The sequence below is a fragment of the Canis aureus genome, chromosome 1 (genome assembly GCF_053574225.1).
Source record: "Canis aureus isolate CA01 chromosome 1, VMU_Caureus_v.1.0, whole genome shotgun sequence".
In the NCBI taxonomy this organism is placed as follows: Eukaryota; Metazoa; Chordata; class Mammalia; order Carnivora; family Canidae; genus Canis; species Canis aureus.
Window position 1 is genome coordinate 5,205,826 of NC_135611.1, and position 24,175 is coordinate 5,230,000.

Sequence of the window (24,175 nt, forward strand, 5' to 3'; positions counted from 1 at the left end):
AAAACACTCATATACTCTTTAAGAACAAAATAAAACAAATCAATAGCAGCCTTCTGATGACACCTGGTGGCCAGTGCTCACAGGAAGTTTCAGCCTTTGAAAGAAAGAACTTCACAAATACAGAAGGGTGATTACTGAACCATTTCACAAGCTCTTTACTCTGGGCAGAGTGCCCGAAGTCTCTCCCTTCACCTTCCTCACTTCGGGTGTACTCTTCACCCGTTCCAAACTCATCTTTATTTCTCTCTTCATCCCTTTTCTCTATTCTGACACTTACATGTTAAGTGAGCTCGAGCAACTGGTTCGTGCATGCTCCTGCTTTCTCTTACACGCTCACAGACACCTCTCACTGGTGTGACAAAGCCACCCACGCTAGAAACCACCCCTCCTGTTTCCACTCCATGGCACCTCACCCTTCATCCCTCCTGCATTCACCCCAGTTAGTGGTGCAAGCAGTGTGAGGTGAGTACCTGCTGGCACCAGGCCAACAGTAAAATCACAGCAGGGGACACATGTGTGCAGCATGGCAGGTGTGCACACACTTGCATATATAAAAACTCCCAATGGTCTTTTGTCCTTTCCCTTTGGGGAGTTCAAAAAAGGATGAACTCCAGAAGTCATTAAGATCTGACAGTAGGTATTCTCTCCTCCCAGAAGGACAGGGTAAGGCAGGTAAGACTTCCTACAAGTCTATTATAAGCTGCAAAGGTCACAGGTGAATGGGACAGGAATACATGGAAACCAGTGGACTACTCAGATCTCTTCTACCTGCCACTTCCAACCAGACTTACCATTATGCTATCATCTAAATGAATAAAGTATCACCCAATCCATTTTTGGAGTTGCAATTTGTAACAGAGACAACAACATAAAAAAAAAAAAAAAAAAAACTCGATTTTCTATGAAAATGCTCTAAGTTGAATGAATTCTTCCATGACAATAGAGTATAATTTAGCACCCTAAAATCCATTCACTAGATAACACCAGAGGCAGCTTTACCACTAGGAATGGATGTATCCACAGTCATGGTTTGTGCACCATCAGACCAGTGCATGAATACTTCGGTCCAGTAAAACCCACGTCCTTGTCCAGAGAACAGGCCACAGTGCATTCCTACATAGTAAGTTGGTAAGCATGTCCATTTCCTCACCCAGGAAAAGGCCTGTGGTAGTTTAAAATGAGTCCACAGACTGTCTGACACTCCCTTCAAAGGACAAAAACCTCATTCTGTCCCCTTGGTGTGGGCTGGCCTCACTGACCTGCTTGTAAGTGGAAGTGACGGTGTCTGACTCCAGAGAGCAGGTCATGAAAGGCACAGGCTCTCTGTGGGCCCCCTCTCTGGCCTGCCTGCTGCGAGGACATTCACGCAGCCTCTGTGTGGGGCAGGAGACTAAGCTCCCATCATGGGCCGGAGAAGAACACAGGGCTCCTACCAGCCGGCGAGCAGCTACTCCAGCACCAAGTCAGACTGCCGATGACCACTGCCCCCATAACAACCTGACTGCTGGAGAAACCAGGAGCCAGAACCTTCCCAATCCACAGAACCAGGAGTAACAGATGCTTGTTGCTTTAAGTCACTGAGTTTTAACATAATTTGTTACATAGGAACAGAGAACTAATAGAATGCCCTTCTGTCCACCTTGTCAAAAATAACAATGGCTCAGTTTCACCCTCCTTTATGTGTATGTTCTATACACTTCCTTTCTTATGTGCTCTAACCTTTAACCACAGAATCCTCTGTCCTAGCACATTAAGATTAAGGTACACAAGAGGGGATCAGTACGTGTTCACTGAAATACATTGTATAATATGCATGTCAAGAGCAGAAATCTTATCAAACTTCTGTAAGATTTTAGAACTTTAATCAACTGACATTTATACCTCTTTCACTACCAAAACCAGATCTGATACAGCTTACAATGAAAAACTGATATAACAAAGTCAAGAGTTATTAAAGAGCTAACTAATAAAGAGATGAGGAAGAGTCTTAAATTTAGATTTGTATGGAATAAAAGGAATGTCTTAATGCTTCCTGAAAAACCTGCTCATTTTGGAATTAGACACTCACTTGTATAGGCCCCAGGGATTGCTCAGAGAGCAACCTGCCCCAGAACTAACAGTAGCCATGAGTTCCTTTCCAGCTAGACTCTGAAATGTTAGCAGCCTACATTGCTAACAGTCGCGAAATCCAATGGGGCAGCTCACATGATGAACACATGCATTGGCCACAGGCCACGTGACCCCCTCCTTCCCCTAGCAGGACACATGCAAGCTCAGAAGATCCAGGGGACACCGGCCACAGGACTCCTCATACCTGATTAAGTTCCAACTCCAAAGTATCTCATGTACCACGTTTAGCTTAGTCCCAACAAAGAACCTTCCCCGGCCAGTGTCCAGGGACACACTGAACAAGCAGGCCCCAACTATGTGCTCCCCAGCCCAAATGGTAGGAGTAAAGTAAAACTACCTGACGGAGAAAAAAATTCTCACTCAAATCAGAACAGAATTTTGCTTCTATTCTAGGGAAACATGTTTTATTTCCAATATCCAATTCACTTTTGCCTGCAAGTTAAAAATTAGAATATGTGCTTGGTACCTATGGTAGAGCTAAAACAATCACTAAAAAAACATACTAATAGGGATCAAACACGGTGACCACAACAGAAGAAAAAGACCATCATCCCTTTAATTACCAAAGAGTTCCACCTTTCCAACACTACTTATGAAAATGTATTAAAATCAACATAAAACAACAAACCATGGGGCAAGATAAACTGTAAAAGTAGCTCAGCCTTCTTACCTGGCTATTTCTTTTCTTTTTTTTTTTTTTTTAATCTTCCTACACTTCAAGTACTATTTTCCAAATACATTAAATTGATTCAGTAATAAAGTTAATTTTACGATAATCTTATATCAACCATCTCTGACAAATGCAGCTTTTTGTAGTCAGAAATATTTTACACAAAATGTTAAAATTTAATATATCTTTCACAACGGATTTTTTTAAAATCAATGCTTGTTAGTATTTCTACCAATTTTTTAAAATTTATTTTAAAGAAATAAAATTTTTATTGGAACAGGAAAACAGGATAAAAGAAGGGGAATGAAGACTCTGAGTAGAGAATGAAAAAGTTCAATGCCATTAAAAGCAGACGCACAGGATCGTTGGTATCTTATGCCATTTGAAAAGGTTGTTTTATTATCAATGTAACTAATCACAATGAAACCATCTCTTACAACTAAAGACATTATAATGAATTTTCTTTACAACTGCAGAGAAATGGGATTTGCTGTTTCACATCAAATAGAACAGGCTGTATAAATTCTTCTTCCTATTTATTGTAAAATATAATTTCATCTATAAAATCAGTCATGAAATATTAAAACTGAAACAACAGAATTTATATCCTTTACTTAATTTAGTTTAAACGGTCTATTCACTAAAAAAGGGGGGGGGAGGTATATGTGATAGAGCCCCTATACTTTCTCATTAAGTGTTTCCATTAGACCCTTTATTTTCAAGAATTTATAATACAGCCATAAAAAAAAGCATTCCATGATAAAAGTTAGTATACTTTACTCAAATTTGCCTTTTATCTTTATCAAAAGGCAAGAGAATGAAATGAAGCACATGGCATACTGAAAGCTGAGGAACGAGGAGGAGGAGAATAAAAAGAAACACGTAATCCATTTACTCTAAAAATTTTAAACACTAGTGAAAGAGAACATTAAAGTACAAAGAAGGAAGCCTTTGTTTTCATCCCAAGCTTCCCAACAATAGGCTGCAGCCCGCGTGGTGACCACCGACCACTGCACCTAAGCCTCAGCGTCCTGGGCCAGAGGGGAGGGGAGGAGAAAGAAGACCCCTGCGTCCAAGGAGAAAACCCCTCGGTGACAGTAAGGAGCCATATTACACTCAACCAATAGAAAACGAACTCTTAGGTATGGATTTCTTTTTTTTTTTTTTTCATTCCAGCAGAAAAAACACGAAGAAAAAAGGGATTTCCAAATTGCGAATTTGGGAGAAATACAACAAAAACCCACGTAGAGACACGTTCCAGAGCTCTTGCTGAGACCACATCACCAGGTCCACTGGGGGGGGGGGGGGGGGGGGGGTTACAATGGCTCATCAGAGAGCTGCAGGGAAAAAAGATGGAAACTGCTAATTTGGGAAGAAATCTGGAAAACACTGTAATTCCAAATGTCAATAAGCTAACACACGATATAAAAACTATCAAGTCTCAGAACATGTGGAATATAAATTATTAGGTATCAAAGATCTGAGTGCTAAAAAAGTATATTTAGAAAGGAGAAAAGGCTTCAGTATTAAATTTTTTAAATGGAGGTAGTTTTAACCAAGTCCATTTATATACCAAAGTTAATAGTTTTTTTATTTCCTCTGGGTGGCAAAATTATGGGTCACTTTTCTTCCTCCTGGCATTTTCCTATACTTTCTAAAACATATTACTTTGGGAAGACGACTGACAGGGATGCTTTTTAAAAAATCTCTACATACGGTTGAATGGAAATTGACCACTCTCAAAAAAAGAAAAGAAAGGTGGGCGGGGGGTGGGGGTGACTGGGTGACGGGCACTGAAGGGGGCACTTGATGGGATGAGCACTGGGTGTTATTCTATATGTTGGCAAATTAAACACCAATAAAAATAATTTTTTTAAAAAAAAAGAAGCTCTAAGATAGAAACACATTTATGATTGTGGTTCTTGGACTAAACTCTGAATCAAAATAAATAAAAGGAAAGATATGGGGGACTTATTAAAAAGTAAATGTCTGAGGAAGCACTCAGAGACCTAACACTGACACTCAAGAACAGAGGGAGGTGGGCAGAAACAATTAATACACCCTTAGCACCAGATCTTGGCCCCTAACACCACTCCCACTAAAAGGAACTTGGCAGCCTCAAGAAATGGCAGATTCTAGGGCTGGGGCAAAGTAGGTGTACAATATGAGCCCAGAACATTTTATTATGTCAAAAAGTGGAGAAATGTTTTTTTTTTAAGATTTATTTATTTATTCATAGAGACACAAAGAGAGAGAGAGAGAGGTAGAGACACAGAGAGAGGGAGAAGCAGGCTCCATGCAGGGAGCCCGACATGGGCCTCGATCCCGGGTCTCTAGGATCATACCCTGGGCCAGAGGCGGCGCTAAACCGCTGAGCCACCCGGGCTGCCCGAGAAACGTTTAAAAAAGACGATGATGATGATGTAACACAGACACAAGAGTCAGCTGGAAGGGGCTCCTCCTGGCCAAATCTGGGACAATGTGAGCACCAAATAATTAAGCACCATTAGACACACGAATGGACAAGTCCATGTTCATAGTTGGCAGATGGATGAACCGATGAGAAAAGACAGCCCTGTGTATATAGCAGGATGCTGAGGGCCGACTGGCAAATATGGAGGGAGTGAAGAAGATAGAAAGTCATACTAGCAAAGACTGCATCAGGCAAGAATCATCAATGGATGCTAAGTATAGGGTGGGGAATCATCCTGATATGTAGAATGTTTGAATGGTATGAAAGCATTGCCCCAAAAACTGCTTATCAGTTTCAAGGAAAGAATTTTTTGAAAACCTCAGTAATTGTCCAGTGGATAAATCAGCAACAGCTGTGAAATTAATATTTTCAAGGAAAGGCAGAGAGACATAGTATGCCTTCAGACAGAACACCCTGAGAAGGACAGGACACCCATGCACCATGCAGGTGAGAATGCAAAACCTGCAGTTAATCAAGAGGAAACAGTAGACAAACACAAAGCAAGGAATATTTTATTTTAAAAAGATGTTAAAAAGAAAAAAAATGGAGGGGATCCCTGGGTGGCGCAGCGGTTTGGCGCCTGCCTTTGGCCCAGGGCGCAATCCTGGAGACCCGGGATCGAATCCCATATCAGGCTCCCGATGCATGGAGCCTGCTTCTCCCTCTGCCTGTGTCTCTGCCTCTCTCTCTCTCTCTCTCTCTCTCTCTGTGACTATCATAAGTAAATAAATAAAAATTAAAAAAAAAAAAAGAAAAAAAATGGAGAGGACTACATTCCTCACCAATGTCAATGTCATAAAAGACAAAGACTATGGAAACATTCCAGATTAGAGGAGGCAAAGGAGAGAGGACAACTGAATGCAATGCCTATTCGCAGACTGAATCCTGTGATGGCAAGGAAAAAATGCTATTAAGGACATTTTAGGTCAACTGACGAAAAAGACTGTGATGATTAACTGTATGTGTTAGCTAACTGGGTTAAGGGATGACCAGATCGCCAGTAATACATTACATCTGGGTGTGTCTATGAGGCTATTTCTGGAAGGGACAGCATTTGAATCAACAGACTGAGTAAAGATCACCCTCACCAATGTAGGTGGGCATCACCCAATCTGCTGAGAGCCTAAATGGAACAAAAAGACAAAAGGAGGGCAAATTTGTTTTTGGGTTTTTGGTTTTTGTTTTTAGATTGAGCTGGGACATCCATCTTCTCCTGCCTTAATACTCCTGGTTCTCAGGCTTTTAAAAATCAGACTGAATCAAACCATCAGCTTTTTCATGTCTCCAGCCTGCAGAAAGCAGACTGTGGGGCTCTTAGCCCCCGCAGCCCTGTAAGCCAACCCCTATAAGACAGGGGCTCATCTGTATACACACATATATGTGAGCCTACTGTTTCACTGAAATACTGTCACACATTTTTGTACAGAGTGGTTCCAGAGGAGAATATTAAAGGATAAATTTTCTAACTTGGTTCTGGGATTTCTAGAATTGGCTCTCTAATCTGATTGGATTAAAAGATGCTAATGATTCTGTTTTCAGTGTAAAAAGAGTGCTTATACTTGGTCTATGATGAGAACTGATTACAGATACACAAAATACCTGCATTGGATACTCCTAATCAACCATTTATATGAATCAAAGCGCTAAGTGACTCTGTAACATTTCTGAAAAACCAAGGAATATAATGACTGGTTGGTTGGCCCAAATGTTGCTGGACAAAATGAAAGAAAATGATGAGCTCGGAGAGTCAAGTCCCAGCTCAAGCACTGCATAAATGACCTGAGAGCTTCCAAGTGTGCCCTGCAGGAAAGCCTGATCTCCTACAGCTGCAGGGCTGAAAGTGCTGCCTATCAAATGCTGAACATCCTTCAGAGATTGGCTAGATCCAAAAGCAAGGTGAATGGGCAGCCTCTCAGGGGTACACTGCTACTCTGAGAGTGCTAACTGGGAAGGATCCAAGCCCCAAACCCTGGGATGGGGACATGAAGGAAGACCCTAATAAAGCTGGGGATGCTGAGTTTCTAAATTCTGATGCATCTTCTCTGCCAGCGAAAGAGGTCTTCCCAACCCCAATAGTGCCCCCATGCCAATTCCTATTAATAAATGTCATTTTCTGTGTCTACATTTAACATGCCATTGGTTCTGTTTCTGTGGAGAACCCCAATATAAGTACTAATGTGAATTTATATAATTAAATGCTTTAATTATATAGGGGAATATACTTATTTCTAGAAAATATACACTTAATGATTTATGGGTAAAGGGTCATAATATAGTTAATTTACTTTCAAAAAAGTTCAGGGAAAAAAGGGTGTGTGTACACACACACACGTAAAGAGAGTGTACACACTCTCCAAATTATCTCCAAATAAAAAGTAAAGAAAAAAAACAAAAAAGATGAGTTTGTTTCAAATAGATGGCTTACAAAGATCTCTGCCACATCTCTAGGAACTGTCAGGGGATATATATATAAAGCTTCTTAAAGAAAAAAAAAAAAGATCACTTTCTTAGACTTGACAGAAAACTACATAGGAACTAGCAGCTCCCATTTAGACTTCACTTCCAATTGAGGACCCACTGCAAATTATATTCTTCCTAGTGTAGCTGTGTCTCTGTACTAAAACGTTTTTGGGTTTGTTATAAAGATTTTATTTATTTATTCATGAGAGACACAAAGAGATGCAGACGTAGGCAGAAGAAGAAGCAGGCTCACCACAGAGAGCCTGATGTGGGACTCGATCCCAGGACCCAGGGGTCACGAACTGAGCCCAAGGCAGACGCTCAACCACTGAGCCACCTGAGTGCCCCTGTACTAAAAAGTTTTGACTCCTTTGCCATTAGAGGGAAAAAAACTATTTGTTGGTATCTGTTGATTCCTGTCCACTTGTAGTTTCCACACCAGCCTTAAAAAGTTCTGGGAGATGCCAACGCCAACAGAGTGTCATACTTCAGGAGTATGAAGTATTTTCCTATTCCTAGCAAAGCTGGTTAATGTATGTTCAATCTTACAAAATTTCAATGGTATCAACCATCTGCAACAGATAAACCTTCCTCGTGTCCCAAGCAAAAGGCCACGAACCGGCTAACACATCAGTTTCCTGACAGAGGCATGATGTATAACGGCACACTGTGATAACATGCGGCTAAGAGGCATCACAAGACTTCCTGCATCCTTACATCGGGTCAGCACTGCTTCCATCTTCTGTCCTTGGACACCTGAGCTCTGTCCGTACCATCTAGTCCAATTCTCTGCAACTAAGAGCCGCTTGCAATCATACACACCTGTGGATTCTTTCATTGCCCTAGAAGGTTCTCTCTGCAACTACTCTGCCATTCATTACAAAGTGCTGGCATTCTTCTATAACTTTTCTTACCCCTTTTCTCATGATTTACACCTGGTAAAACTTCATTTCCATTTTCAAGTTTCCCTCCAAATTCTCCATCTGACTTCGATTTTGCTGTTTTTCATTAAACCTCTGTGTCTCTCACATCTCACTGTTAACTAGGATGACAAATGAGAAGGTTAGCCCCACATCAGGGTATCAGGTTCTCTGCTCTGCAGGGAGTCTGCTTCTCCCTCACTGCACCTCCCTTCACTCATGCACACATGCTCTCAAATAAATAAAATCTTTAAAATAAAAAAATGAATAAATGAGAGGTTAAATAACCTCCAAACTGTCTTTTAAAAATGATTATTTTTCACTTGATGGGATGAGCACTGGGTGTTAGGCTATATGTTGGCAAACTGAACTCCAATAAAAAAAAATTTTTAAAAAAAAAACAAGTATGAATTCAATTTCTGCAATAAATTCAGCAATATTCAGTTATCTGCATTTTTCTTGAAAAAAAAGAATATTTTTGGACCATTTTAACATACTTCTTTTGTTTTACCTGATGTGGTACAAATTAGGAAAATAAATTCATCACAAATTCTATCACCTTTATTTTTCCTGCCTGCTTTTATTTATCCTGCCTGCTGACATGGGTGTTAATGAATGCAAAAAATAAAATATGGTTAAAGAAAGGAGAGAAAACTGGACTATATACAAAGATAGACTCTTCAAAAGGAAAACCAAAAAGACTGTTTCCGTTTCAGTGTTTACAGTGCATAAGACTTGTCTACAAAATTCTGGAACACCTGAATTAAGAAGCTCCATTCTCACCTTAAAAGACAAATATTAAAACAGACTTAAAGTATTAATTTGTACACCAGGAGACAAGCTACCAAAATGACTGTAGAGGTTAAAACCTAAGGTGATATAAGTGCAATGTCTTAGGTAAATTCTAGAACTTTAAAACCAATTGTGAGGGGAGTGAAAACATGCTTGGGCTACTTCCTCAGTCACAGGGATGGCAGAGGCACCCCTCCAACAAAGTACCCCCTCCTGTTGACGGTGCCCAAAATGCCCCCGCGGTGGCACCCTACACACACTTAGGAAAAGAATATGGGCAACTGGAAGAAGAAGAGGGAAATGTGAGTGAGTTCCCCACTGCTCTTCTTCCTAATACACTCAAAATCATTTAAATCGGTGATTCAGTGGTGCTTCTCAGTTCCTTCCAAGCCTCACTGTCCTCTGGGAGTTTGGGCCAGGGGGTTACCATCAGGGGCTTTCTCTGCTGGAGTATCAGCGTGTTTCAGGATTCCCCTTCATGCCACGCTCTTGGCTTCTACAGGCCCACCGCTCACTAACTCTAGGAGATGCTGCTTCACGCAGTCTGCAAATGGTTAAGACACACTGTTTTTGTGATCCCTCAGTGACCACAAACACAGACATGAGGAAAACAGAATAACAACCTTCTTAATAGGAAAATGTTGCAGCCAAAGCCTCCTCAGACACAGTGTGTCTTCTAGTTTCCAGGTGACTGCATTTATTTCTATTCAAATTTTATGGATGAAGCACTGAAGTTACTAAAAAAATAGTGTTTCTCATGTGAACAATATTTCCCAAGTGCAACAGAAAATCACTAATGGCATTTTAAAATAAAGTTACATACCACAAGCAAGGATTTTTAAATAAGTACATATTATTCAACCACGGATAGGAAGAAAAACACAGGACCAACCTAGGACTTCACATATATTAATATATTACTTCTTATGACAAGGTCCAGTTTTAAAAAAATGTGAGATTAAAATACTGGGGTATAAAATATAGCAAAAACAATCAAGTAGGCAAATGACTTAACCCTTGGAAAACTCTACATATCTTATTCATTTACTAATTTCTTTTAATTATATAAATGCTTAAAAAAATCAGTAGGAATCAATAAGGACTCAGCTCTGAGTTCATTCTGAAACAAGAATGCTCTGAAAATCAGTCCCCTCCCTGCTATTGGCAGCCCATCCGGGCTGGTCTCACAAAGTCCCGTTTATGGATATTCACATGTGGGTAGGAGCTTCCTTCAGGTCACACATCTATGAAACAGGGCAGAATGATAAAAGACCCCAACTCTGTAATATCATGCTTCCACATTCCAAGGAACAGATCACAGAACTATATCTGTGGAGGAGGATAACTACAGAATACTAGTTTTCTACATATTCACAACCTGCTTTTCCTTTTTTATTTGGATACAGAAGCTAGAACCAACACAGCAAGAAGGTAACACCTAACACCTTTACTACTGTAATAAGTGAGTTTAAAAATGGGTCAAGCACAAACACAGAAGTTTGTGTCTCACTCTTGAAGACTTCCAGGGCAAGTGTTCCTGGTCTGCAGGCAGTCAGGTCCAGGTCCATCTTGGAATCCTGGTTCCTCCCACCTTCAAGGCCTGCCCTAGAGCTTCCTCTTTCCCTGCATCCAGCTGACAGACACAGAGGAGCTGAAAGAGGCAGCACATTTGCTTCTTAAAAGCCTTGATTGAAAAGTGGCACCTACCACTTGACTCATACTTGCTTCCTGCCAGAGTCGGAAAAATGTGACCTGGAACCCTGTAGCTCTGTCTTAGGAAAGAGAAGAACTGACAGATTTAGGTGGGCAGCCAGCCTCCTCTGTCACACACCAACCCCACAATGATCATATTGCTTATCATTAGATCCTTAAGGAAGGCTTTCAGGCTTTAAAAAACCTTTGAGAAATGCAACTATCCCTGAAGAGCACACCTGGAGCTTTTACTTCCACATTTGTAAAACAAGGAAATTATAGACAATATCAATCCCTTACAAATTCACCTAATCATCAAAACTTGAACCCTTGGTCCTATCCACGGAGAGATTCTGATTCAGAACGTCCAGGAGTGCCTGGGGGGTTCTGTCCCACTTAAGTGTGGGACTCTTGATTTTGGCTCAGGTCATGAGCTCGGGGTTGTGAGACTGAGCCCTGCACAGGGCTCCACGCTGGGCTGAGAGTCTCCTTGGGATTCTCTCTTTCTCTTTCTCTCTCTCTCTCTCTCTCTCTACCCCCCCTTCTGCTCCCCCCCTCGAGTTCACACTCTGGAGTTCTCTCTCTCTCCCCCCCTTCTGCCCCCCCCCCCCCGAGTTCACACTCTGGAGTTCTCTCTCTCTCTCTCTCTCTCTCTCTCTGTAAAAAAAAAAAAAAAAAAGAAGAAGAAAAAGAAAAAAGAAAGTCTGGGATGGGGACAAAAGTTAGTAGTCCCATACCCATACCCAAAACTACATGATGGACCCACAAGATTCTTTTTTTCTTTTTTTAATTTTTTTTTATTTATTTATGATAGTTACACAGAGAGAGAGAGAGAGAGAGGCAGAGACATAGGCAGAGGGAGAAGCAGGCTCCATGCACCGGGAGCCTGATGTGGGATTCGATCCCGGGTCTGCCAGGATCGCACCCTGGGCCAAAGGCAGGCGCCAAACCGCTGCGCCACCCAGGGATCCCCACAAGATTCTTAATGAAAACCATTTGATCTCATTTTTTGAAAGACAATAATTTCTCCTACCATTCCTAATGATCTAAATTTTCTAAGCTATTTTTAAAAGTACATTACCACCTTAAATTCTAATGGCTTTATAATTATATGCACTCCTATGATTTCTCATTCTATAATAAACTGATCCAATAATTATATATCAAATTCGAACCCATAATTCACAGTCAGCAGAAATGATAAGTGAATTGTACACTTAAAAAGCAGCAATTTGGGGGATCCCTGGGTGGCTCAGCAGTTTAGTGCCTGCCTTTGGCCCGGGGCATAATCCTGGAGTCCCATCGAGTCCCGCGTTGGGCTCCCTGCATGGAGCCTGCTTCTCCCTCTGCCTGTATTTCTGCCCCGCCCCCATCTCTCATGAATAAATAAATAAAATCTTTATTTTTTTTTAAATAAAATCTTTAAAAAAAAAAAAGCAGCAAACACCAAGGTTCCATTATATTTAGTAAGTGACAAGAAAGCTAGACTTTGGTTACAATGGATGATTACACTGGTTTAACTCCCAACTGGGTTAAACAATGTCTTTTCCTGACTAGGCTTACTACCTTACTTGTTTTTATTTAATGCTATTCTGTTTGTATTTACAAGACAAAAAGCACAGCATATAGGAGAAAATAAAAGAGAAGTGTGAACATCAAACACATTGCAAAACACTGAGAGTTATGACTGAGATTACACAGCTTCAGCAAAATGCAGCAGAAACTAGGAAAGCTGAAGTATCTAAAATCAGTTTTAAGAAGGCTATGTTCTACATTTGCCCATAAGGGATCTCTGACAGGCACTCCATGTGTCTGAAATGCAGACTTCCCTGCTATGGAGGGACTCTCGTAGGCTGTCAACTTCTTAGTGAGGAGCTGACTTTGCTAGAAAGTATGACATGATATAATTACAAACATTTGACAGTTCTCCTGATTTAGACAATTTTAACACTCTGAATATCAAACAAAAATAGTAGTGCTATTTGGTTCCATAGGACATATAATTTGACATAGGGCTTCAAGAACCACATTTTTATTTTTCCTATACTTGTTAATTTCAAGGAGTGAATGTCATACCATGATGGCTTTCAATAAGATTTTCAGTGCAAGCAATGTTTAAGGAAAAAGTCCTCAGAATATGGGATAAATAGGACACTCAAAAAAAATTATCAAAGGTGAAGAAAAAACAGGCAAAGGTAAAATTCTCCAAAGTTCCCTTTTTAGCAACCAACTGCCCAAGCCAAGAAGTATCATTTCTTAAATCCTCTGGCCTAATACCACTTTCTAATGACCTGGAAGATGCAATCCTTAGAACTAAAACAGAATTCAATTTCTTTTTCAGCTTTAGGGACTTGTCATCGGCTAATTCTAGCAGATAAAGTCATATACACTGGCTTAGGAAAAAACCTAAGACAAAGTAACTTTTCAAATGGGGCAAACAGACTCTTTACCAGTCTCCTACACTCCCCACTTTGCTTTTACTTTTTCTCTCCTAACTCCAGCACTCTCAGTCATTTACTGTTTTGTCAGATTATATTCTTGCTCTGACCTTTTCTAAGGGTTTTTCAGATCAGAGAGCCTCTACCACTTGCACTTGCAAGCCCACAGCTACCTTTCCTTTCCTGTACTGGTGATACTGGCCCACACAACCTCACTGTATAAACTCAGCACAAGGGATGCCTGGGTGACTCAGCAGTTGGGCGCCTGCCTTTGGCTCAGGTCTCAATCCCAGGATCTGGGATCGAATCACACATCAGGCTCCCCATGAGGAGCCCTCTGCCTATGCCTCTGCTTCTCTTGCTCTCTCTCTCAATCTGTATCTCCTATGAATAAATAAATAAATCTTTTAAAAAAATAAAAATAGGGGGATCTCTGGGTGGCTCAAGCGGTTTCTCACCTGCCTTTGGCCCAGGGCGTGATCCTGGAGTCCCGGGATCGAGTCCCGCATCGGGCTTCCGGCATGGAGCCTGCTTCTCCCTCTGCCTGTTTCTCTGCCTCTCTCTCTCTCTCTATGTCTATCATAAATAAATAAAAATAAATCTTTAAAATAAATAGATAGATAAATAAATAAATAAATAAATAAACAAACTCAGCACATGATGTACTTGGCAGTAAGCACTCAGCAAGTATTAACAATCGTTATCATTGAAACCAATTTTCTTTTTTGAAATCTCTACTCCTGAAAGTTTATATCCTAATCCTGCAAAAACACGTCTTTACCACAATCACCTCATCATATCTTTTTTACAAAAAGTGAATAGTCCCATGCAGACAGACTTTGCAAAAAGAAAAAAAAAAAAGCACAGATGTTTGTGTTTTAAATATTTGGTAGATATAAAAAACAATTTTACCATGGGCAAGGAAACAAATCCCTGGGTGCAGATCAGTTTAAGAAAATTAAATACTTATCTTTGTCCCTCTCGGTGCCCCCACCACCTTCGCTCTTCATACTTACAGAGCTCTCCTCGGACATGGACTTTGTGTCTGTAACTTATCTGTTTTCTTAATTACTTTAGCAAATAGTACTCTAACAGTATACAATTTGTTTTGCACATTTCCAAACTTTAAAAAAAAAAAAAAAAAAACGAAAAATAGTATATATATTCTTCTGGAAGTATCTTTTCTTCCCCCAGATGACCTTCCTGACACTTATCCCTGGTGATGCATGCAGCTAAAATCCTTCAGTTTCACTACCGTATAGTCCTTCACTATAGAAGTCTAGTACAACTTATCCATTCTCCTGTGATGTACACTGCTTCCAGTTTTTTCCTTTTACCAGTGCAATAGTGAGCGTTCTTGTACACGTCGCCAGGCATTCAAGCACAGCAGTTTCTCTAGAGGGCAGTGAATTGCCAATTTTAGCATGTACCCATTCACCTGAAGAGCTTGTTAAGCTGGCCCATCCTCAAAGTCTGATTCAGTAGGTGTAGGGTGAGGCCCAAAATCTGCCTACAAAGTTCCCGTGAAATCCTGGGAACACATTTTAGAGGCACTGCTCTAGGATAAAGACTTTGAAATGGAATTACTAGGTCAAAGGATACATTGGTCTCTAACTTTACAAGATAATTCCGAAGTTATTGTACCAAGTTACACTCCTATCAGTTGGGTATAAGCAATCCAGCTGTTTCCTCCCAAACAACAGATATTGTCAGATTTTTATGCTGTTGCCAACCTAATGTGTGTGAAACTATATACCTTTTTCATCCTAATTTGCCTTTCCCTAATTACCAATTAAGTTGAAAATCTTTGCATTCGGGTTTCCTGTTTTGTGAGATGCCTATTGAGGTGGGGTCCTTTGCCCATTTTTCTATTGTTATTATTGATTTGCCATTTACTTTTCTGGATACTAATCTTTTATCACTAATGTGTACTGAAAATACCTATTATCACTTGTGACTTGTCTGTTCACTCACTTGATGGTTTAATAAACACAAGTTATTGATGTTAATATTGTCAAACTTATGAATCTTTTCCTTTATGGTCTGCGTCTTCTGTGATTTGTTTTAGAATCTCTTCTCTATATCAGAGTCATACAACTACTATCCTACCTTGTTTTCTAAAAGTTCCACAGTTTTGCTGTCTTTAAGCCTATAGTTGACCTATAGTTGATTTTTTTTTTGAATGATGTGATTTAGAAATGTATCCCACTCTCAAAAACGTTTGATGTGATTTAAAATGTATCCCACTCTCAAACGTTTCCTTTTTGGTAAAGACCAGTTATAGCCAACTATAACTTTTGTGAGGATACAAAAAGTGCCCCCAAGTAAAATACTGATTAGGTGTTAACCACTCAGGCCTTTATTGGGAGTTATTCTGCTCTCTCATTGAGGCACACAAAAAGCTGAAAAACTCCAATGTGAAAATATGGAAAGTTATTAACAAATTAGACTATGATCCCCAACCCACCATACTCCAGGAAGAATCCTTTAAAAAATCCCAAAAACTCAATGCAGTCTTTTTAAAAATATAGAGAATTAAGCATTGGAAAAAAGTGTGGGAAAACTGTCATTCTCAACAGTACTGGTTGGGATATAAATCTATAAACCTTCCTAGAAGGTAATTTTTCTGTCTCTCTCTCTCCCTCTCTCCACACATGCACATACACACTCTCTATGTGTGTACATATACATTTGACCTATCAATGACTCTACAAGAAATAACTGGACAAAATACGTGTTTAAGGATATTCAGCATGAAGCTCTTTATAATATAAAAATTAGAAACAACCTAATATCCAATGATGCAGGATGGGTTAAAGATGAAGCTGCTATGGCATGTCCATACATTGGAATACCGTGCAGATTACACAGCTCTGTTAATGTGAGAAGATGTTCACCATATTCTACTAACAAAATGCACATGTAAATATTCATTTATTCATAAATATCAAGTGTCTTGTGTGTGCCAGGTACCAAGCAAGTCACTGGTAAACAGAAAGAGATCTGTTCCCTGAATCCAAGGAGAGAGAGCTTGCGAGCTTTGCAGGGAGACAGACCAGATATATAGCTTCAAATTATTCTGGTTGGGATAGAAAAGGCACGGGCATTTTGAAAAACAGAACCAACTTACAGATGTGTATATGTAATGTATCCAGCACTTCACCATGGTATACAAAAAGAACGCATGCACTATGCACTACCAAGTGCTGGGAAGTAGGAGAATACTTAGAGCACCTGCCTTGTGATGAACTGAAGCGTATCTATCTTCTACAAAAAGGCTCTAGGGAGAATTTTAAGAAAAGCAGTGTAGTTATGGAAAGTCATACACTGGAAGACAAATGTGAGACATTGCAGAACCACAGCAAAAGAACTGGGACAAATAGCATCCATTCCTGCCAATTCAAAACTGAGACTGACCAAGATCAAGTACAAGTTTTTGAGCAAATAACCATTCTTCCAAGAGCCTACACTTTTCCCTTTCCATGCTATGTTTGTGTCTGACAAATAATAATAAACCTCCTGAGATAAGAAATTTCTCATAATTGGGACCAGGCTCAAAGGATTCTGACATTATATGCTCATTTCTTTTAAACTTCTGTACCAAAAATCAGTAAAGCAATGAAAGTAATCAATTTCAAAGGGAAAATATTTATCTTGAGAGCACCGCTATCACATACTATCTCAACCAAGAGATCAAAGTTAAAATTCCCCAGTGATAAGACATGTCTATGTCACGTACGTCCCAATACGAGACCGAGAAGGGCACAACTTCACCACCGTGGTCTTCTTGCCAAAATGCTTCACACTCCATTTAATCATGAAAGGACATCAGACAAATCCAAAATAAAGGACTTTCTACAAAATAAAAGACCAGCACTCTTCAAGTGCATAAATGTCATTAAAAATAAAGCCAAAAGGAGATGTCACATACTGGAAGAGACTAAGGAGACAGAATACCTTAATACAATGTGGGCTCCTGGATTGGACCCTGGACCAGAGAAGGGACACGGTGGTGAACCTCAAAGTCTTTAGATTAATTCTATCAACTATCTGGTTTCAATAACTGCACTATGCATGCATAAGATGCTAATCAATGGATGCTTGTTGAAAAGTATACAGGAACTCTCTGAGCCATTTTAGCAACTTTTTTGTAATTCTTAAGTTATTTCAAAGTATAAAGTGTTTATAAATCATTTCAGATGAATGATACACAAGGTATGAGATAAATCACTCATTAACTGTAACATAAAAACAGGCTGCGTCCTCCAAAATTGTGCTTAAAAAAAAAATCCAAATAATTGCAAATAAGGCTTAAACTGGAATAAATTATAACTTTTCCATAAAAGCCTGTAATTGTGATAATGTAGAAAGTATAGTAATTTTCCTATGGCACCGAAATCTCTCCAGAAAAATGGTCCACTTTATTTTCCCCCTTAATCCTTTTTTAATTCAACTTACATTTATTTAACATCTACTATGGGCACATAACTGTGTGAGGGCCTGATAAGATTCTGATATATAAGAAATGAACATTTCAGAACACAACAGAGAAAAGCATAGAGTAATAAAATTGGAAGTAATTTTTCACTCCTATACAACCTAGCAATTAACCCAGACACTCTTTAAGTGCAAATGTCGATAAGACGGAAGGTCCTCAGAGCTCATGTGACTTCTCTTCAATGAGTGGTTCTGACCTCTAGAATTATCTCCAAAAATTATCCTTGAAAATGCCAAAATGACTCCCTCCAAGAAATACTATATTTCTCATCCTTTTAATTTTTTTTTCATTTAATCATTATGTTTTTGGTACACTGCTGATTGGTAACACAAAATTAAACAACTCCATTCTTTGAGTACCAGGGAAAAGGTTACACTGGTGTAAACCCAGGGAGTTTACTTACTCTCCTAAGAGATTAAAGGCAACATTGTGTATGGCCAGGGCTGTCAAAGTGTGATCTCAGAGCCCACAGCTTCAATGTCACCCAGGTGGAACCTGTCAGCAACGCAAATTCTCAGCCCCAGTCCAGACCTGCTGAATCAGAAGCCCAGGGGACGCTGAGTATTTTCATAAGCTCCCCAGGTGACTCTGATGCACCTTAACTTGGAGAACCCCTGATGGAAGCAGAAAGACTGGCCTGTAAATCAGGAAGCCTGATTCTAATCCCTGCTCTGCCGCTAAACTCGGAGACAGATTACTCAGCTTCTGTGGGCGCTCAGCCTCCTTACAGGACAACCAGGGAACTGGAACAGATCATTGCCACAGTCCTGAGAAAGATTTGACCAATCTAGGAAGGCGGTCACTTCTTTAAGGCCTAAAAGAAAAGTGAAAGGACCACCCAAGTATTTCATCGCATCTTTCTTTTTCATCAAAATGAAACAACTAAAATTTCCTCTTTTCTTCAACTGGTCTCTGAATCGCATTTAATATATCTAAAACAAGGGGATCCCTGGGTGGCGCAGCAGTTTGGCGCCTGCCTTTGGCCCAGGGCGCGATCCTGGAGACCTGGGATCGAATCCCACATCGGGCTCCCGTGCATGGAGCCTGCTTCTCCCTCTGCCTGTGTCTCTGCCTCTCTCTCTCTCTGTGACTATCATAAATTAAAAAAAAAAAAAATAATTAAAAAAAAAATTAAATAAAATAAGGGGCACCTGGGTGGCTCAGTCAGTTAAGCTACTGATTCTTGACTTCGACTCAGGTCATGATCTTGGGGTCCTGGGATGGAGACCTACCTTGGCTTCACGCTCCATGGGGAGTCGGCTTCAGGATTTTCTCTCTCCCTCTGTCCACAACCCCTGCACATTCACTCATGCTCTTGTGCTCTCCCTCAAATAAATCTTCAAAAACACATATATATCTAAAATGTCTTATCTAGATAAAATTGTGTTTGCTTTAGCAAAAACCATACAAATGCTGATTTTTCTATTTATTTCCATATCATGTCTGTACAGGAGGAATTTCACGTAAAAACAAAATCTCCAAGAAACCCATCTACTATAGTCTGAATTGTGTCCTCCCCCAAAATTCATTATGTTGAATCACTAATCCCCAACGTGATGGTATTTGCAGGTGCAACCTTTGAGAGGTAATTAGATTTAAATTCAGTCATGAGGGTAGGGTCTCTAAGATGAATCAATGTCCCTATAAGAAGGGGAAGAGAGGCCCAAGTTGTCTCGATCTCTGACATGTGAGGACACAGCGGAATAAGTGACCATCTGTAAGCCAGGAAGAGGCCTCATCAGGAACCAGCACCTTGATCCTGGACTTCATGTTCAGAGCTGTGACAAGTAAATACCTGTGTTGTCAGTTCTCCAGGCTATCACATTTTGTTATAGAAGCCAAGCTAAGGCATTCACTCAAATGTCTGGGGTATTATCTAACACACACATTATAGTTCAGAAGAACTGGGGGATCCCTGGGTGGCTCAGTGGTTTGGCACCTGCTTTCATCCCCGGGCATGATCCTGGAGACCAGGGATCGAGTCCCACATTGGGCTCCCTGAATGGAGCCTGCTTCTCCCTCTGCCTGTGTCTCTGCCTCTCTCTCTCTCTCTCTCTCTCTCTCTCTTTCTCTGTGTGTGTCTCTCACGAATAAATAAATATTTTAAAAACAGCAATAAAAAAAAAGTTAAGTATTTGAGAGATAACCGGTTAGATTGGGATTATGTTGCCAAACTACAAAGCAGGAAATCATATTAAAAAAAAATCATATTAAAAAGAAAAAGAACTGCGCCCCATCCTTGCATAAAGAGCATGTGTGACCTAACCACAAGATGTACTTAAGTCTGAAAACAAAGAATTTTAAAACATGCAGCACCTGGGTGGCTCAGGTCATGGTCTCAAGGTCCTGGGATGGAGCCCTTCATCAGGCTCCCTGCTCAGCGGGGAGTCTGCTTCTCCCTCTCTCTCTCTGCCCTTCCCTCCCTGCTTGCATTGCACGTGCACTCTCTCTCAAATAAATAAAATCTTAAAAAAAAAAATCTTCTTAAAAAAAAGAAGAAGAATTCTAAAATGTATAGATATAGACATTTCCATTACTGCCTAAGAAAAAGAGCTTAATTTCTACTTCTATTCATGGATTTAGGAACTGGAAATCTTCTCACCACCATGAGACCTGAAAAACCTGTCATACAAACCCCTTCCTTTGAAATGTGAGAGTCTAATTTATAAAGGTCCGAATTCTCCTCTAACGACACAAACCTAGTTCAAGTCAATGCTGGGAGAAATGTCCCATGGAGCAAGTGAATACCCACTAATCCTGGAGACCTAAACCAAACCCCGTCCCCTGCAAGCCCTCTCCACTCCTTCCCAGGCAGACACCATTTGCTCTGTGCATGTCCATGTCAGCACTTAGCAAAAGGCACTGTATTTGTTTCTGTATCTGCCTCCTTAAGCAGATCCTGAAATCTAACTCCAGCATCTAGAGTGGCGTGTGGAAATAAGCGAGGACCACTGTTTGCTCAGGTGGAGTCAGTACGCTTTGCTGAATACCAGTGGGACCCTGTCCTGTCTTGCAGCTTTTCTGTAAATCTGAAATTATCCCAAAATAATGTTTTTACAAAGGCACCGTGGCAACCGTGTTATCAGCAACAATCACACCTGCCTGCAGATCACGCAGGAAGACGTCCGCTCCTAGAGAACCTTGCACACTGTGTATCAGACATGCCAAGAGGCGTTCGTTTTCTCGAGAGTAACAAACTTGAAGAATGAGTAACAAACATTTGAGATTTGAATTCTGACATTAACTTTGTTCGCAGGATTTAATCTGAGTTTTAATTGGCAGAAAGGGAATAATTAAATCCTAGTCTACGAGGTTGCTGCGCTCAATGAAGCATGCAGAGAGAGGATGCGTCAGAAATGCTGTTCCGTCGGTGGCAGGGCCCTTCCCTCCGCCGTGCTCCCGCTGGACCGGACTCCTCACCGCGCGGCAGGGCGTAGCGGGTGGGACTCAATCCAGCGGCACGGGCGGCAAACGGACAGCGCGGCCACCGCGAGGGCTGGGATCGCCTGCAGTTACTTTACTAGGCCTCCCGCACGTGTGTCGAGGGATGCTAACCTTGCCGAGATGCCCTTCCTCTCCCCTCAACTCCCCAGGGAAACAGAAGGGCCATCTAAACTCAGCTCAGCCGACAGACAGGGGTCAGCACTCCCGGGCGCAGCCCCGGCACCCGACCCGGAGGACGCGGGCGAGCACGCTCAGGACGCGCTGGGGCTGGCAAGAGGTGGGTCTCCGCCCGGGCCGAAGCCGCCCGCGCACGGCCGCGCCGCAGCCCCGGGCCCCCCCGCGTCCAGAGCCGCCGGGCCGAGGCGCAGCACCCGGCCCTGCAGGCGCGCTGCTCCCGGGCTCCAGCGTCCTTAACGGAAGGAGGCGCGGGCAGCAGCGGCGCAGCGGTGCATCTGGGGGTGACCCGGGAGCAGGCGGGCGGCGGCGGCGGCGGAGGAGGAGGAGGAGGAGGAGGAGGAGGAAACCACCGCCCGGACGGAGGAGGAGGAGGAGGAGGAGGAGGAGGAAACCACCGCCCGGACGGTAAACCGGCGGGGCCGCGGCTCCAGGCTGCGGCAGGTGCTTCCCCCGCACACCCGCTGCGCGACGGGGTGCCGACAGCCGGCCCGCGGGGAAGCCGAGGCTCCGCCGGCCCGAGAGCCCCGCCGCAGGCGGTCGCGCAGCGAGCGGGAGGAGGGCGGGAGCGGAGGCCGGGCGGCGGCCGGGCCGCGGGCGGCGGGCGTGTGCCGGGCGAGGCTGGGCGGCGTCGGGAGGGACCGGCGAGCGGGGAGGGGCGGAGGCGGGGGGAGGGGGGAGGAGGAAGAGCGAAGGGCCTTGGCGGGGCTCCCGGCGCCCAGCAGCCCGGGCCCGGGCCCTCAAGCCACCGCCCCCAGGCCCTGCGCTGACGCTGGACGGTCCCCGCCTCCAAACCCCCCGCCCCGGCCAGAGAATAACTTACCTGTTTGCCGACGGAATCGCTCCTGCTCGCCCCTCTGACTGACTCCTCCGGCTCACCGTCTTCCCTCTGGGAGGAAAGGGAGGGACTTCCTGCCTCTCATGCGAGCGACTTCCGGCGGTTCCCAGGTCGCCTCCGTGGCGGACCGAGCGCCGGACACCACGACCAAGAAACAGGGTCCCGGAACTGGTTTAGCGAAAGCACATCGAGTCCCCGTTTCTGCCCCGAGTGGCCGGCCGACCCGTGTGCCGCCTTCTTTTCGGCCCATCGGCTCTTGCCGGAAACCACTCGGAGATACAGCCGGAAGTCCCTCCCCCCCCCTCCCTCCCTCCCCCGAAGAGGGAAACGGAAGGCCGAAGGAGTCAATCTCCGCGAGGGGAGACGCGTGTCAGGGCGGACGGCGCGCGGTGTCGGTCCAGGAGGGCCCCTTGGGATTGATTTCCAGAGGGCGCGGGAGCAGGAACTTGCCGGCGGGTCCTGCCTCCTCCCCACTCTGCCGCGTCGTGCGCTCGCCGTCGCTGTGGGCCCCGAGGTCGGGGGCCGAGGGTCGGGTGCTGGGCCGGGCGCGTGCGCAGCCCCAGCGTCGGAGGAAGACTCTCCGGTGGCTCCGGGAGGGACCCTCGGGGTCGCAGGCCCTGGGAAGCCACGGGGAGGCAATATGCTGACTGTGGCGGTTCGCCAGTTTGGCAGGAGAAGCTGGAAAAATCCTCGGTGTTAGAAATGTCCCCGCACGAGCTGCTTTTACTAACGTTCAGGACGCGGCGCGGGTGGTGGGAGAGCCAGCACGGCCTGGCCGCGGCAGCTCGGAATGTTAAATCTACGTTCTCTTTGATTGCTGTTTTGGTTGAATTCTAATGTGGGAGGTGGGATGATTCCAAACGTCACGTTTTCCATCGTAGTCAAAGGCATAATTTTTCCAGCAGGGAAGGCCACCCAGGGTCGGGTCGTGCAGCTCCCGCGTGCTGGGGACTCCTGTTGAAACGTCGGCAGTTAGGGAATTTTAAGCCAACGGGATTGAAAAGTCATGGTCGTATCATTGTGGTGATGGGCTTTCTAAACCAAATCGTCTCTCAAGGTGAAGTCCAGCCCTGTTCTGTTTAAGAATGCAGACATTTAGGTGATGATAACCTTTTTAAAATAGTTTTTAAAGTGACTTTCATACTCGTTACGGGGGTCCCGTTCCACGTTGTAATCCCCGTGAATCCTCCTGTGTGTCCCGCTGTCGGATATTGCCGGTTAGAGGAGCCAGCCATCCCGGGATCCCACAGCTAGTGACGGTGGGATTCAGCCTTAGACTCGAAGCCACCCTTGCCAGTCTGCTGCCCTAACCCAGGTCGGTAACGGCGAACTGAAAGTTCTGGAGACAGACGTGGGAAAGTTTCCTTAGACGACCCGCCTGTCAATGCTGTGTTTATACCATTTACCAACATTAACTGAGTGAAAACATTACTGGTAAAAGACGAGTAATTAGATTCTTTCTCCAAAGAGTTCGCTTGAAAAAGTACTTAGAATTTAGTTGAAAATGTAGGACTTACAAACTTTGAAATATCTATTTCGACGGTGTTGGTCCCGTGTGACATGGTGATACCTCCCTGAACCGTAACAGTAACTAGTGCAGTTCTCCATATGGACTAGGCATCGTGTTGGGCTTTGGGTGATTGATT

The 24,175-nt window shown here is 43.0% G+C and overlaps 1 protein-coding gene and 2 long non-coding RNA genes across 13 annotated transcripts in view; 2 read left to right on the forward strand and 1 right to left on the reverse strand.

Moving 5' to 3' along the window:
* Positions 1-22,809, reverse strand: part of ZNF407 (zinc finger protein 407) — a 447,661-nt gene extending 424,852 nt beyond the window's left edge. For 6 of the 11 annotated variants that reach the window (XM_077878730.1, XM_077878948.1, XM_077878869.1 and 3 more), the window contains exon 1: positions 22,515-22,807. The gene's annotated coding sequence lies outside the window, so the exon portion shown is untranslated. Of the gene's footprint in view, positions 1-22,514 lie in introns of all 11 variants that reach the window. The other 5 variants (XR_013368900.1, XM_077879168.1, XM_077878678.1 and 2 more) reach the window with 4 other exon arrangements.
* Positions 21,449-24,175, forward strand: part of LOC144302448 (uncharacterized) — a 30,480-nt gene continuing 27,753 nt past the window's right edge. Inside the window, exon 1 of the long non-coding RNA XR_013369322.1 lies at positions 21,449-21,794. This is a non-coding gene — a long non-coding RNA (uncharacterized LOC144302448). The remainder of the gene's footprint in view (positions 21,795-24,175) is intronic.
* The window catches only part of LOC144302470 (uncharacterized), a 9,242-nt gene continuing 7,420 nt past the window's right edge, over positions 22,354-24,175 (forward strand). Inside the window, exon 1 of the long non-coding RNA XR_013369389.1 lies at positions 22,354-23,628. This is a non-coding gene — a long non-coding RNA (uncharacterized LOC144302470). The remainder of the gene's footprint in view (positions 23,629-24,175) is intronic.